The sequence below is a fragment of the Felis catus genome, chromosome E2 (assembly GCF_018350175.1).
Source record: "Felis catus isolate Fca126 chromosome E2, F.catus_Fca126_mat1.0, whole genome shotgun sequence".
NCBI lineage: Eukaryota > Metazoa > Chordata > Mammalia > Carnivora > Felidae > Felis > Felis catus.
In genome coordinates, this window is record NC_058382.1 from 38,177,322 (window position 1) to 38,193,099 (window position 15,778).

General features: G+C 39.3%; 1 protein-coding gene across 7 annotated transcripts in view; it reads right to left on the reverse strand.

Moving 5' to 3' along the window:
- The window catches only part of CDH8 (cadherin 8), a 362,718-nt gene that overhangs the window by 204,033 nt on the left and 142,907 nt on the right, over positions 1-15,778 (reverse strand). The window lies entirely within an intron of this gene.

Genomic DNA, 15,778 nt, shown 5'->3' on the forward strand with positions numbered 1-15,778 from the left:
AGAAATATCAGAGGGATATTTCATTCATTTTATCTAATTCTTTAGAATATAAAATTAGATTGGAACCACCAATTAATCAGCTTGTTTAGGTAATTACGCCTTATGGATAATAGAATCAAAACTTTTTTTTTTCAGATTCATTTTCTTTGTGTTATTCACTCATTCATTCAGCAATTGAGCACATATAGCTTGCCTCATATGAAGTAAAGATACTAAGATAAGGTCTACACTGAAGGAGTATACAGTTTGGTGGTGGAAGGGAAGAGGAGGGGACTGGTACACACACACACATAGAAATTCAGCTGAATGCAACAACACCATGTCTGGAACTCTCACTCCACAGAGAGGGTGGGCAGGGACAGGACAGCTTTCTGCGAGACGTTGCATTTGACTTACATTATTAAAGACAGGTAGAGTTTAATCATGAGAATGGCAGGGAAGGAATTCCAAGCAATAAGTCAAGCATAAGTAAAGAAAAAGTAGTCTGAAAGACTGTGTGAAATTCTGGGAACTGCTAAAACTGGGAGCAATTGGAGATGTCTGGTGTGGTGACAGGCTTCAAGTTCTGTGAGGACAGGGTCAATGTCCTTAATCCAGTAAGGGTTGGACACATAATACAGTAAAACCTTGGATGGTAAGTAACTTGTTCTGTGAGTGTTCCACAAGACGAGCAAATATTTCTAATAAATTTTAACTCGATTACCGAGCAATGTCTTGCAATACAAGTACTGTGTGATGCTGAATTTCACATGATCACAACTGAGCCAATGGTTCTTGAAATTTGCTTTGATATACAAGTGCTTTGGATTACAAGAATGGTTCTGGAAGGGAATTATGCTTGCCAACCAAGGATTTACTGTAATTATCAAACACTGATAATTGAATGAATGGGCAAATGAATCAATCATCTGATGATTTAACGACAAATGGTATCTAAGTGTCACAGAGAAGCTCCCTAGCAAGTAGACTCTCAGATTAATGGCAGAGTTTTTTTTTAATGTTTATTTACTTTTGAGAGAGACGGAGACAGAACGCGAGTGGGTTAGGAGCAGAGAGAGAGGGAGACACAGAATCCGAGGCAGGCTCCAGCCTCTGAGCTGTCAGCATAGAGCCCGATGCGGGGCTCAAACTCACAAGCTGTGAGATCACAGCCCGAGCTGAAGTTGGCTGCTCAACTGACTGAGCCACCCAGATGCCCCTAATTGCAGAATTTTTACCAGGGAGTTCTCTTCAACTGATACCTGTGGGGAAATGAACAGGACAATATTGGGTGGAACCAGCCCTTGGTCTGTGATGCACTCACAGACTCCAGCGGCCTCTCTATACCTGACATGGTCATTGAGGAAATGGGGCCAGACCTTTAGACTCCAGCACTGTCCAGTTATTGGATGTGGGAACCCCTCTGAGAATGGAGGCTTGGTCTTGGGTCATGCAGCTCTCTTCAGCTGGATGACCTTCAGCCCTGAGATGCCAATAATCAACACTCTCAAGCAGCATGGGGGAAGAGTGTTTCAATTTGAAGGGCAGATCTAAGCAGCATACCTCCATGTTTACTGAAATAGGATAGAGCTTTTGCAAGATCTTGCCAATCAAAATGTTATTAAGGGTTTTGAATTACGGTCACTATACATGAAAATGTAGTAATACTATTCATTGAGCGGTTGATAGTCCTGTAAAATTGGAATTTCTACTCAGCATTATGATTCAGAGGTGCTACAAAATCTACAGTGATAAAAAAAAAACACCTCATGTTGGTTTTGTAATACATTCCATCAGACACTGGGAACAATATCAAAGAAAAAAATAAGACTCACTTTCGAAAATAACTCATCAACTAGCTGGTAAAGATGAGCACGTGAAAGTACAATATTTGTAGTTATTTGAATATTGTGTGGGATGGAAAAGAAATGGAGGAAAAACCTTCCAGGTAAGAGGAAGAAAGTGAAATAAATACATTTTAGGAGGAGATCTGATTGGAAAAATCAGCCATCAAGCTAACTTTGGAGAGGCAAGCTGGAGCGCAAAATGCAGAGGTCATTTGAATGCCCAGATGGGGAGTATTGGCTCTTCCTGTAGGAAACAGAGAAGGTATTTCAGTGAGAGACCAATCCTATGCTGTTCTCCTTGATTAGTGCCCCCAGATTTAACTGGAGCAAGCGATATACAAGATTAGGAGATCAGACTAGATATGCAGTTACAGCAGTAGTCCAGTTAGGGGGGTGATAAAACATTAACAATAAATATGGATCTTGAGGCTCATTTTCTTGATTTCACCTTTGTACTAAGTTTCCATAAGATGTTCAAATGAGGGTAAACTGAGTGAGGGGTATGCAGAACTCTTTCTGTCCCTTTTCTCTAAGTCTAAGAATAGTTCGGAAAAAGTTAAAGAAAAAAAAAAGAATGAATAGCAAGAAAAAGACTCAGGAGTTACTGAGAGCTAATAGTCCAGAGATTCATAAGAAAGGGTGAACTCTTCCAAGCAGAAGTCCGTGAAATAATTGTTTGTTTTGCTTTGTTGAGTTGTCTTATTTTTTTTTATAGGAGAAATGCTCCCCCCCACCATTATGAAGTAACACATTATCATTGTTTGAGAAAAATGAACTCAAATATGACGTTAAGCTAATTCTGTTCTAACCACTGCCTAGGCACAGGAAACAAAGAAGTGAACAAATAGTCAAAAATTCCTATCATCACTAAAATTACCTGCTAGTAGGTGACTTAAATTGAGAAACACCTTCATGCAGAAAAATAAATCAATCAAACAAATTTGTGAACAATGACAGAATCACTGCATATATGTGTGCAGTGGGTGTGTTTGGGTGGAGAAGTATGTGGGTCACGGTTTTGCAGATGGGATATTTCCAATCTACGCTGAAACAATTACTCGTCTCCTTGGGCAAATCATTTAACCTGCCTCACCCACCAATTTCAAATCTACAATACACATCAGAATTATTGTGAGAGTCACACTAAATAATCTATATAGACGCTGAACACAGAAATGACCACATGCTAAGCCTATGAGCACCAACTCTGCCTACATTTTAGAATCTGGGTTGAAAAACATTTAGATCTTTGGGGTACCTTTCAGATCTATGGCACGGCAATATGGGGATGGTGGTGGAGTATTTTTAAAAGTCTTCTCAGGCAACTCTTAAGTAAAGTCATTGTTCAGAATGACTGTAGTGGGTCCCGGACTCTCTTATAATTTGACTTCACTCCCCTACAAAGAAACATTAATTTCTATCATGATTATTCAGAAGAATTCTCACTCAGATTTGTTTATATATTGAAGGTTTTTTTAATCCATTCATAGTGCATAAAGGACCACGGAGATGATTTTTCCTTAAATGGAATTTAGGGATCTTTCCTGGGAACTTCACTAATGCCAGACTGATGATGATTCTATTTGTTCTCATTGATTACTGTAACCTGATGTTCTTTTATTGTCCCATCACATTACCAAACACTGAGGCAGGAGGAAGGGGCCAGATTTCCATAATTTCCATGTTCTGTGATTTAGTTTTTTGCACATCTGAAGACAATCATTTTTCATTCTGCACACCTTAAAGTTCTGTGAGAGAATCAAATGGGATGATATTAAGTAGAGAAAAGAGACTAAGAAGATCAATTTGGAGTCATACTGTGTTGAACCAGAACACTTGTTTTATATCCATGTTCAACTTCTAGGAGTCCTGTGTCCTTGGCCAAAGAAACAAAACTTTTCTAAGCTTTGATTTCTTAATCTGCAAAAAGGTAAAATAACTGCTACCACCTAGCCTTGTTAAGATAATTAAATGTAATAAGTTACGCAAACAATAATGAAGAGTCATTGACATTTTATATTTCTGAGACCTTGCTGCCACTGTAATTATATGTACATTATGTGTATGTGCATGAGAGACTGAGAAACAAACTCATCTTTTATCATTTTAAGTGGAGGTGGGTGCTGTCATTTCTAAGTGTTGTGCCTAATTAATAGTAGTATATTTCCTTAAATTTGAGTGGAAAACACAGAAAGACTTTCCCAAATGTAACAATATGTTCATGTCCTTAATAAGAAACTAACTTAGAAAATACACATACACACTCACTCCATCTCACTTGCTCCCATCTAGTTTATCTCACGTCAGTTTCCTCTGTGGTATAAAACTGCTGTGGACTCAAAAATAAACTGTGTTTGGATGTAGCAAGCACAAGGGCCAGGCAGTGGGCACATCATCAGCACAAGTTTCTCACTGTTATGTGAATGGGTGGCATTCAAATCAATGCCCTATCTCTCAGCCCATGCAAATCCCATACTCTCTCGAAGATGAACTACTGTCCCGAGCAATGCGACGTAGCTAAGGCAAGATTTTACCCACATCCTCATCCATGATATTTCTGCCTGATGTCTGGCTTCCCGGGAAATCCACATCCTTCAACTTTAGACATCTGGAAATGAAAAGGCAGCTCTACTTCCCGTCAAGGATAATATTTCTCCTAATAGTGATTCAAGACTGTTGATGCACCTGTACACTGGAATAGATGTGTGTAGAGGTTTTGTGGATGCATTTGTCAAGTGATTACCCAGAGGGGGGAAAATGGATGCTTTGAGGTTAATCTTGCAGCAGAAAAGATTTCTAGTCAAGCTGTGGTGTCGGCTTCTCCATGGAAATGCATGCAGAATGCAGACCACAGAGGCAAATTGAAAAGTGTAAACCTTGCAGGATAATGTTTCTTCAAAGCGGCAAGTGTTGGTGTGTGATAAATAGGACCCTGCGTAATACCCAGGAAATATAACAACAGGATTCTCTGTTTGTGTTTTCATTTGGAACTGTTTCTGTCCCTTTGTCGAGGATACAAGAGACTCATTTAGCTGGTGACTATAAATTTGACACTGTGCCATTTCTCCAAGAAAGCCCCTATTATAATCCAACTTGATGCCGATCCTAATTATAATAATATAGCCGTTGTATTTCCAGCTGTTGTCAACAAAAATGATCCCTGTCACCACAATGCATCCTGCTGTATCAATTCAAGTATGAATACGTCAATTCCAAGGTGCATTCTGCTTTTAATAAGCCCATTTTTCTGCATTTAGTTTCTTGTATAAGTGATATTTGCCAACATGCACTTGGATTTTAATTAACAGAAGGTTCACGGTATCATTTGCCTCCTGCCACACCTGAAAGTTCCCTCCCGTTAGCAGCAGGGCCCACAAGTCTTCCCCCTATAATGACAGCAAACACTACAAGCAAAATTAACCATCAAAAATTTTACACTGTCAGGTTAGAGGTTCCAGTTTGCTGACAAACTAAGATGAAAGGCCTTCGGGAAAATAAGATGTTGGGTTTGGGTAGTGCAGCTCTGTTAGCTAGACTATACTTTTTTATGAGCAAGTCAGCACACCAATTCTGCACATTATTCAGAAAGAAAAATGCTGGTGCTGACACCCTGAGCAGGAAAACAAAGGTTTGGTGCAGCGTGAAAATGCGCACACTGGAAAAGCGAAAACTCTTATGATGAGAAGAACATAAACCCCATTTGCAAAGAGTCATTTGCAATCCATTTTCAGAGAATAAGTGTTCTGATAGCAGGTGGGAAAATAAAGCAGCAGAACCCTTGCAATTACTGAAATTCAGAAAGGTGTATGTTCCTGGCCTTCCTGCTACCATCTTCAAACTTTTGCTTTGACCTTCTGGCTACCCAGATGCAAGCTCAGTACATACGGTCCATGGATAGAGTGCCCCGCGTTATCATCTGAAAGCGTCTTCCTTAAACATTCACACATTCCGAAGATCAGAGGCCTAACGGGTCACAGCAATGATGCAGCAGGCATTGGTTATTTTAATAAAATGAAACCCTCAGCCCATCTTCCCTCATCCTCCTTGTTAATTCTCCCAAGTACTAGGCAATACAAGAGGTAGTGAGGCACAGGTGTTGCCATGGCAACGTTTTTTGGTTGTTGTTGAATAGCAGAGCAATAATTTCTTAAGGCCTGTGTAACTTGTTGACGTTTAAATTATCCCTTACTAGAAGCTGAAGCATCGGCCCTGGATGTTTTAAACGTGTGATGCCAAATCCATTATTTTTTCACTTTTATGGAAATGTGCTCTGGGATACCTCTGTGCATGATGGCTGTGTAATTCTAGAGGGTTTTTCATTGTTTATTTTGTTCCTCCCACCCCCCAAGTTACATGAGAGCACAGACCTAATATGCTTACAGAAAAGCTGAGAGTAAATGCAGGCAGCCGATGCAGTTTTCTTCACGTCCCTCCAACCGACACCATAGTCTTCAACATTACTTTCTCCTGAAGGGCCTCAAGCAAATCCTCCCAGTGCGAAGATGGCCTAAATCCTACCAGGAGCTTTTTTTCCCCCCAGTTTTGCTATTTAATTATAGAAGACATATGCCAAATATCCAAACCTCCAAGGGCCGCCTTAGGGGATCTTTGGAGGATGAGGAGGATTAACATGGATCAGTAAAATTTATGGCTTGTTTTTTTTAACCCTACACATGGAAAATTCTTTCTCAACCAAGCTCTGAGGGAAATGAATAGTGAGATGTGCCACCTGGAAGCAAGAAGACAGGATTTTACTTCCTTCTAGGAAGTTCTGCTCTGAACAACCACTGGTTAAACTAGGGAAGTTATAGTCAGGGTGAGACGAGAAGATCAAACCCTTTTCTTCTTTTTTGGCGATCCATCTTGCAATTTATAAGAGCCAATTAAACAGGAGGCAAGGGCAGCACGGGTTTGCCATTTCATTTCAGAAAACGGTCTTTAAGACATATACCACACAATGAAATCCTGAACAGTCACTTCCTCCTCTATCATCTTTTGCAAAGGTCTAACCATTGCTCACTGGGTGTTCTTCTCACGTGCCAATTCTCAGCCTGTAGTAAAATGTTGCTGCCAGATACTATATGCTCCAAATTGATTTTATTATGGGAACAGGGACAGATTCTTAACTGCAGTCAGGCGGATGGACAGCACCGAAATGCATCCTGTCATTTCTCTGGCTCTATGATTTGGGACATAAACTGGGGAAATAAAATTCCATTTCCATATTTTATTCTGGAGCATTTAGAGGTATAAACAGTTTTGTAACTTAATGCAACATCCATACACACTTAACATTGTGTTTATAAAATGAGCTCGAAACTTTCTGGAACAATTAAACACTTCAGAAAACGCATTCAAGCACACAGATGTCTTCTATCCACCCATGCATCATTCCCGCGAACATCTGTAATGTGCATTGGGTGAGAGAAGTGAAAAATATTGGACGAAAATGTGTAACTGTAAAATCTCAGCCATGTTTACTATGCACAGGAGAAAAGTACCTTCCGTGTTTCTCACAAACAGCGCCAGAACGGTGGCCTACCCACTGCTTTTGCAAACAGATAATGAGGACGATTGGAAGCCTGGTTGTGAAAACTAATAAGCTGTCTGTTTTACGGTTCCGTGTGCATAAATAAACTCTTTCAGAATCAGAATGACTCTTATAGTACAATGGGACAAAAAAAGTATGCTTTCTTTTCTTAGGCTGCCTATTCCCAGCTATCAAGCCTTCGCTAATCTGTTACCTATGGAATGAAATCCTATAAATACCTGAGAAGTAAACTAGCATCATTTATGCTTTAGACTGGCAGCTACTTCCATCCTGACCTTGCAAAATTATGCTACCAGGGGCTCTGTGGGTACCTTCTACAATGTGTCAGGGTTGCAGTCGGTGGAAGCTTCCTTCATTATATTTTAGTATATGAACTCATTCATTCCCTCACACAAAGGCTATTTGCATGGTGGGTGCTGTATGCTGAGCTCTGAGTTAGACGTGGAGGGCAAAAGAATGTGCAGCAGTCAGAATTTCTGTCCCGAGAGGGTTTGACGATTATTTTAGCAATGTTTTCACAGGGTTTCACCGTAACAGGAAACTGCAAATCTTTGTAAAATTTATTTCTAGAAGGCATCAGCACGATGTCGTGGAACACAGGCATATGCTACAATTATAGTGTCAGAAGTTTTGCTCACATCCTCTTATTATTGGACTGAGGTCACATTCTCTCTATCAATGACTTGTCACTCTCCTGCAGCCAGGATTGTTCTTTACATCTAGGAGACTCAGTTTCCTAATTTAAAAATGGGAATATCATTTTTATGATATGACCACTTCATAGTCTTATTCTGCTCCATATGGATAAACAATCAGGATTCCCTGGATGAGGGGACACTATCCCCTCAACTGACCCATGGCTCAACTGACCCCTCAGCTCAACTACCCATGGCTCTCTGTGGCATGCTACCTGGACATGTGCACATTTGGTGAAGGATGAATTTGAGCTTAAGAGGCATGAGAACAAAATTATAACCACTCAAGTGGCTGTTCTTTTTTTATTCTTTTTAGAATGAGCTTAATTCTCTAGTTAAAAGCTAGGAGTTTTAAAACTGACAGTGTAGTTGTGACTACAATCTCTTCCTTTACATCTCCCCCCTCCACCTTTGCTGACATATAACTGACAAAAAAAAACTGTAATATATTTAAAGCAGTCTACAATGTGATGGTTTGATATATGTAGACATTGTGAAATGATTACCACAATCAAATTAATGAACACATCCACCAACCACCTCACATGGTTACTTTCTACCCCCCACCCCCACCCCCTCAACTCAAAGACAAAATGAGGAACTCTCCTATCAAATTTCACACGCGCCCAAGTGAAAAACCACTGAACCACTGAGCTACTGAGAAGGCAAAGTCTTAGACAAAAACAGGCTTAATTAAAATATCATTCTAGAGAAATGGCTTCAGGGACTTTTAACTCACCCCGAATATGCCATCCTATACGTGCTGCCATCCATGATGCCCGTAGCGGAAAAGGAGGGGAGTTGGGCTTACTTGGGCCCTTCGCTATCACGCTATATTTTCAGTGAGCTCCTACTATGTGCTGAGCCTTATTTTAGGCACCTAAGAGGCTTTATAGTTAGAAGAGCTTTGCTGCCTTGAAGGGCACATCAGGGGGTGACCAGAAAATAACAGGACTAACCAGTGATGTGACAAAGTGCTGTAGGGGAGACAAAGACAGTGTGAGTCACACTGGAGGGGCAGCTAAACAGCAAAGGCAAGGTTTCCGGGAGGAGGGAGCAATGATACTGAGGTTACATTTAAGAACAAGGATGCTCTTGAGTCAAAGTTCAGAGGTGGGGTTGCAAATCAGGAAGAATCCCCATGAAGGAAGTTGATAAGTTTGGAACTTATCTCAGGAAAACAGAATGTCAGAAAAGGGTTTTCAACATTCTTTCACACCAGAGGTTTCTAATCTTCCCAATTATTATTTTTTTTAACCCGCAGACTTGCTCAAGTACATTCCTATGATTGCCCAACACATCTGCCTAACTCATGGAGACCCAGATTCAAGATTTAGTTGTCCCCAAGCTGAACTGTCCCCTCTGCTGAACTCTAAAAATACTTCATTTGACTGTCCCTGGGAACATCTTTTCCTTTTATATTTACATTGCAGCGTGCACAGATTTTTTCCTTCCAGACTGAAAGTTGTTTTTTTTTTTTAAATATTTATTTTTGAGAGAGAGAGCAAGTGAGAGCAAGCAAGCAGGGTAGGGGCAGAGAAAGGGAGACGCAGAATCTGAAGCGGGCTCCAGGCTCTGAGCTATCAGCACAGAGTTGGATGTGGGCCTCGAACTCATGAACTCTCAGATCATGACTTGAGCCGAAGTTGGACGCTTAACCGACTGAGCCTCCTAGGTGCCCCTGAAAGCTTCTTGAAAACAATATTCTTTCTTATTCTCTCAAACTTTCCCATCTGACCCTCCTCTGCAGAATTAGCCCATTCCTCTGCAAGGTGGCCTCATCCTTTATTTATATAAGAGGTACAGCTCTACATCATCCTAGGGGTACAAGAACTAAGAACAATGCCTGTTATAAAATATTCTTTTAATCTTTGCAACAAGCCTTGGAACATCTGTTAAGATGATCTCCATTCAAACAGAAAGGGGTAAAACCTATATTCAAAACCAGTTACAGAGGTTCCCAGCCTTTATAACTATGATACTGGTTCTGAATTTTCTATCTTCAAGTACAGAGAACTTGGCCTAATATTTTTATTTTTCTCTCCAGCAACTGAGAAAGCAAAATAAATATTTGTTAAATAGATGAGTGAGTGAATGAATGAATGAATGAATGAATGGTTCTTTTCTTTAGGAAGACACATTCAATGATGAAGAGGAGTCTGGTACATTGATCTTTTGAATTATTTGTTTCTACTATTTTGTCTTATTTTCATATTTTATAAATTCATTAGAAAATAAACAATAGGAATTTTTCCTCCTCTTAAGAGGGGAGTCTTGACTTCCTAAAGATGGGCCCACTCTTATGGCTATAAATAAAACCTAGTATAATACCAGTTCCTTATATGAGCTCATGAAAACTTCCTGTAGAAGAATTGACAGCCTGAAGATTTTATTTGGGCTCTGAGAAGGTAGAAAGTGTCTTTACCAGGGGTAAAGTGTCTTTACCAGAAACTGGGAAGAAGGGCAACGATGTTAAGTTCCATGGGTGACAAAGTGAAGCCTCTCTAGGTTTTACAATCCTGCATCTAGGAAGGCTGCAGCCACATCTGTGAAGGCGAATCTGTAAGAGCCCAAGTCTGAAAATTGGGCATCACAGGTTACCTTATCATTGTGTGAAAGAACAGCCCCAAAGCTTCCTTCCAGGCAAGGCAAGCATGGTTCTGGCAAAGAACTGGACTAGGAGATTCTATCCAAGTGTGAATCAACAAAATCATCTGATACTGAAGAGCAGTAGCAATGGTCAGGGATGGAGTCCTAGGAGAGGGAACAGGATGGAGGAGAGTGGAGGAAGGTTAATCTCTCCTTCCCTACTGAGGGGGCTGGAAATGTGGTAGGCCCTTTCCTGCATGAATAAATCTTTTGGGATTTTCCTATGTTTGATGAAAAAACAAGGACCTTCTGCCTATCTTGCTAGAATGTGCTTAAGGAAATTCTACTTAAACTGGAGAAAATAAAGACCGCATTTCTTGAACCTGAGTCACTCCCTGCTAGATGTTCCACTAGTATTATATAGGGAAGTCCTTTAATCCCTACTATTTAAAAAAAATCACTAACAGGATACTATGGACTGCATTTTGTGTTCCCCCCAAATTTATATGTTGAAATATTTACCCCCAATGGGATAATTTTAGGAGATGGGACTGTGGGGGAAATAACTAGGTCATGAGGGTAAGGTCTTTATAATGGGATTACTATTTCTTTTTTTAAATCCAAGTTAGCTAACATATGGTATAATAATGTTTTCAGGAATAGAATTTAGTGATTCATCACTTACATATAACACTCAGTGCTCATCCCACAAGGGCCCTCCTTAATGCCCATTACCCATTTAGCCCAACCCTGTATTCAAAACCCCTCCAGCAACGTTCAGTTTGTTCTCCATATTTAAGCATCTCTTACATTTTGCCTGTGTTTATCTTAGTTTTCCTTCCTTTCCCTTATGTTCATCTGTTTTGTCTCTTAAATTCCACATGAGTTAAGTCATATGATATTTGTCTTTCTATGAATGACTTACTTCACATAACATAATAAATTCTAGTTCCACCCACGTTGTTGCAAATGGCAAGATTTCATTCTTTCTGATTGTCATGTAATATTCTAGTGTGTGTGTGTGTGTGTGTATCTATATAGATATAGATATAGATATAGATATAGATATAGATATAGATATAGATATAGATAGATAGGTAGGTAGATCTTCTTTATCCATTCATCAGTTGCTGGACATTTGGGATGCCCCTATCTTTTGGCTACTATTAGTAGTGCTGTTATAAACACTGGGGTGCATATGCCCCTTCAAATCAGCATTTTTGTATCCTTGTATAAATACCTACTAGTGCAATTGTTAGGTCATAGGGTACCTCTATTTTTAATTTTTTGGGGAATCTCCATACTGTTCTCCAGAGTGGCTGCACCAGTTTGTATTCCTACCAGCAGTGTAAAAGAGTTCTTCTTTCTCAGCATCCTCACCAACATCTGTTGTTGCCTGAGTTGTTAATGTGAGCCATTCTGACTGGCATGAGGTGGTATCTCTCAGTGTGGTTTTGACTTGTATTTCCCTGATAATGAGTGATGTTGAGCAACTTTTCATGTGTCTGTTAGCCATCTGGATGTCTTCTTTGGAAAAGTGTCTGTTCATGTCTTTTGCCCATTTCATCACTGGAGTATTTGTTTTTTGGGTGTTGAGTTTGGTAAGTTCTTTAGAGATTTTGGATACTAACCCTTTATCTGATATGTCATTTGCAAATATCTTCTCCCATTGCCTTTTAATTTTGTTGATTGTTTCCTTCCCTATGTAGAAGCTTTTCACCTTGGTGAAGCTCTAATAGTTCATTTTTGCTTTTATTTCCTTTGCTTCAATCAACATGCCTAGTAAGAAATTACTGCAGCTGAGGCCAAAGAGGTTTTTGCCTCTTTTACCCTCTAGGATTTTGAAGGTTTCCTGTCTTACATTTAGGCATTTCCTCCATTTTGGTTTTGTGTATGGTTAAGAAAATGGTCCAGTTTTCCCAACACCACTTGCTAAAGAGACTGTCTTTTTTTCCAGTGGATATTCTTTCCTGCCTTGTCAAAGATTAGTTGGCCATACATTTTTGGGTCCATTTCTTGGTTCTTTATTCTGTTCTACTGATCTGTGTCTCTCTTTGTGCCAGTACCATACTGTCTTAATGATTACAGCTTTGTAATACAGCTTGAAGTCCAGAATTGTGATGCCTCCAGCTTTAGTTTTCTTTTTCAACATTACCCTGGCTATTTGGAGTCTTTTCTGGCTCCATGAAAATTTTAGAATTGTTTGTTATAGCTCTGTGGAAAATGCTCGTGTTTTTTTTTTATAGGTATTGCACTGAATGTGTAGATTGCTTTGGGTAGTGGGATTAGTGCCCATATAAGAAGAGGCAAAAGAATGTGCCTCTCTCTCCCTCCCCCTGCTCTCTATCATGTGAAGACATGGAAAGAAGACAGCCACCTGCAAAGTAGGAAGTAGGTTCTATCAGATACTGGATCTTCTGATCTTGGACTTCCCAGCTTCCAGAACTGTGAGAAATAAATGCTTGTTGTTTAAGTCACCCAGGCTGTGGTAGTTTTTGATCACAGTCCTAAGACACAGTATATCACCATCTCTTAATACCAGGGTCTAGGTTATAATTTAAGAAGCTGTCATTCAATTCTAGTTCCACCTGACCCAAAAGCAACACTTCTACTGTATTAAACAAACAAAAAAACCCCACAGAGATATACAGTATCTGTATTCTGGTATTAGTATATTTTATATCAAATTTTACTTCTGATAAACACATTGACTTTCAATCTGAAAAGAGTTACAGATATACCACCTATCCTAATTTCAAATTCTAGTTGGAACAATTATCTCCAACTATGTGCTACATACTCACTATGCAGTATCCTTTACCTTCCCTTACTCATTTTTACACTAAATATACCTATTAACCTGATACTGTTGTCTCCCAACACACTCAAAAGTATGGAAAACCACGTGCAACAAAGCTAAATACATGTATTGAGGCATATAGTAAGTGAAGAAATGCTATTCTAACTCGCTTTTCTTCTTTCCTCAAACCCAGATAATTCAACTCTAAAGTTCCAGCACCTTACCATAAACAGTCAAGTTTAGATGTGTGTCTAAAACCTGACCATACAACTCAGAAATCCACACATATATAATCCTTACAAATAACCAGCCTTGGCAAGAAAACTTCACCTTAAAGAAAGTTATTCAAAGGATTTGAAATCAAGTCTACTGAGGTCAATTCCTAACCCCATCCTTGGTAACTCTGGTGCTAACCTCTCATTCCTACATGTAGGAATTCTGGGACTGCAGTTAACAGCCTCTTTTCTTTCCCCCAGTTCATCTTAACATATATGTAAGAAAAAAAGTCTTCTACAATTATACTTGAGAAGTCTTATGCAGTCACATTAAATAAGCAGACTGTAACATGGAAACAAAATTACTAGAAGAATGAAGCGAGACCTTGATACCTGTATACCTGTACAGAGTTTGAGAGAAATGTATTGAAAACTCTGCCTTACTTCAAATCTTGATAAAAACAAAAGAATATGTGAAAGGCTAGGGAGGCATTGAGCTTACAAAAAGTGACTAAGGATCTGCCAACATCTTGAGTGGTTTTCAAATGGAGAGGATGGAAAGGGGAACAAAGAGGGAGAGAGGGTGAGACAGAGAGAAACAAAACAATGATGTTTCTAGTCCTGAAGACATAAAACTGAATCTGAAGGGACCATACCTTTAAAGAGTTCAACAAAACAGCAGGAGGAAGTTGAATTAATTTTTCATCTCTTCCTCTTATTCTTCTGTATCTGTTTGTGTGTATCCTTTTCTCTCTTTATTCTCCTTTCCTTAGTTCCTTCCTCTCATCCTACAGACATTTATCGATTGTTGGATACCATCAAACCGTGCTTGGCCCTGGGGTTTTAAAAATGAATATAGGTCCTTCATGGCCTGAGAGGAGGGCTCACAGACGAACACGGGGAGAGTTATGGAAAAAAACATCACCACACAGTCTATAACTTAGTTTAGTTCAAGGAGTTGTGTATGTGTGCAGAGGAGACTGGTGCCTAGGGAAAAGTGGAAGGCAGACTGGAGGCACGGAAATGCAACCTGTCCTGATGACGTGAAATGACAGGTAGCTCAACTTCAAGGGTTTTCTGTGATTTCAGAATACTGACTTGGTCATAAGAAACGAAAGTATTCATGTCTCTGTATAGTTATGTAATTTTTTTTTAGTTCCATCCACCAAGGTTTATCACATTAAGGTAAGACTTCTTCCAAAATTGGGTTTAAGAAACAAGTCAAAATGTATCAATTTATTTGTATGAAACATTTGGAACTATCAATATTTTCTTAGGTTTGTTTAAAATTTAAGCATGATGTGCTGGGAAAGAGCTTTGCTAGGTGCTCACAAAAGGTACATGTGAACATCGGCAGATTTGAAAGACACACAGAGAATTTGGAGAAACATCAAAGAAAAGCCCAACTTTGCTTTAAAAATAAGTGAAATGATCAAGTACCTTGTTCAATTAAGTTGTACTTCCACTCTTCAAGTCTTCCTAGTTACCACAGTTAAGAACCGTAGGAGGGACAGTGAGTGTATACATTTTCTTACAATTGTGCCTTTCCAACTCTATTTCACAACATCTGTGACTTTTTTTTTTTCCTTTTAACATTTATACTACCTTTGTGTTTACCCTTTGGGCTAATTTGTAGTTGACCCCAGTAATAGAACCCTTTTAACCAACATTTTGTGACAGACAATCATTGATTTAGCAGTCCTGCAGAATGCCTTAAAAATCAATGCGTTCAAAGAAGGAACTGATGGGACTTTATAATATCACATCTCATTTTTATCACAAATTTCCAATTTACCAAGTTCCTGTCTCATTATTTATACCAGACAGGGCGTGCTGATGAGATACACAACCCGTTCTGTCCCTTTTGGCAATCCATTTATAACTGAAGCACAATTAATATCTTTACAGCTGTTCTCCAGGCAGAAAGAAAAATGTGGCAGCCAGGATTTTGTACATGTTTGAGTATAAATGTGTGAAATGAGGAGCACCGGGATATGTCTAAAAACGGTGGAATCTGAGCTCTTCTTGTTTTTAAATTCTCCGGAGAAATATTTTCAAAACAGTATTTCATCCAGGATATGTAGCTACCTTACCAGCTCTCC